Source organism: Akebia trifoliata, chromosome 8 (genome assembly GCF_017979445.1).
Source record: "Akebia trifoliata isolate Shusen 1 chromosome 8, ASM1797944v1, whole genome shotgun sequence".
Classification (NCBI taxonomy): Eukaryota; Viridiplantae; Streptophyta; class Magnoliopsida; order Ranunculales; family Lardizabalaceae; genus Akebia; species Akebia trifoliata.
This window is the reverse complement of record NC_141382.1, coordinates 2146764-2148328: the sequence shown is the minus strand read 5'-3', so window position 1 is coordinate 2148328 and position 1565 is coordinate 2146764.

Sequence of the window (1565 nt, the reverse complement as noted above, 5' to 3'; positions counted from 1 at the left end):
TAACCTGTATAAAACATAAATTCATTGAAATAGTGATCATGATCTTCGAAAATTTAAGAAGAAGATAAATACATGAGTATAAGGACAAGAAGGTGAGTAGTTTCCCCAAAACAAAGGGGACAACCTTATATAAACAAGAATTTCTTCTTTACTTAGTTTTGGGAGGCGAGAGTCGATGACATAACTGACACCTAGAGAATCTAGAAGAAGAGAAAAACTCAAGCATGAGTTTGTTTTTCAAAAAAAAAAAGAACAATCTTGGGTCATAATTAAATACATTTGTGAAGAAATTCTAACTAAAAAAATTACCGTGAATCTAACTTAAACAATAATTTTCAAAGGTACAATACTGATGCTTTGGAGTAGGGAATCCATGCAAGGTTGGCAATGTCGTGCATTTCAAGGTATAAGTGTAATGGTTTTTTCTCTTCTGTTGAGAGTCTTTCATTGATTGCTCGTAAGGCGTTTAAAAGTGATTAAATGAATCTCCAATAGCCTAGATGTATGTAATTTTTTATTCTTTATAAAATTCGCTTGATTAGCGAGAAAAAAAACAAAAAAAACCTTATTACAATGCATCCTACCTAGTACTTTATCAAGGAATGGAAATATTTTCAAAAAAGAAAAGAAGATAGCTTATTTACTACTCCAATATATGCTTATGGAAAAATTATGTTAATATCTGTGCATGGAGTTGAATTTATGATCTAAAAGGATTCTCTTTATATTTATGTCTCTCTTTTATCTCTAACTTTATGAAGGTCAAGCCGAACGTACCACTACCCACCAACCAATCTACATTCTTTGAATCTAAGGACACCAACCTTTTAGTTTATAAAGTAGCTTTATGGAAACATTGTTTAAAAAGGTTTTATTAAAGTAATAATTTTATCTAATGTGCTCTACCACTACTCCCTTATGTGTTCCCATCTTTTCTCAAGAACTCCAACACGATAAGTCTCTCTCCAAGTATGAAATCGAATCACATAAAAAGATCTATAATATATAATGTTACAGCCCCCAAGTTGGGTGGGAAAAAGTAGGATTCAATCTTATCTTAATTTGACATATTAAAAAAATAATCAGAAATCAAAATTTTGTCGAAATGGTAGAAAAATCAAAGAAGAAGAAGGAGAAGATGAAAAAGAAAAAGAGTACAACTTGTATCCTTACTGGATGACATCGAAGTACTAGTAATATTCTACCCAACAAGTCGCTCTCATTCTAGAATTCAATTTTGGAATTTGATCATAAAATAATTCAATTTCTTATTTTTAATCGTGTCACTATTTATAATATAAAGCATAGTTTTCAAATTCATCGTATCGACTCGAGTTAAATTAGTTGGATTTAAAGGTGACTCAGCTTAAAATTTTGAAGAAACAAACTCATTTAGTCAACTCAACAAATCATCGAGTCAACTAAATTAAGTCAAATTAAATAAGAATCTTGATAATTATTTATCCCTATATAATATTTTTGTAGAGAATAAATAATGAATATTTTTGTATGTAATGACTTTCTAATACCCTTCTTTGACACAGGCCCCGCCTTATGTCCCCATC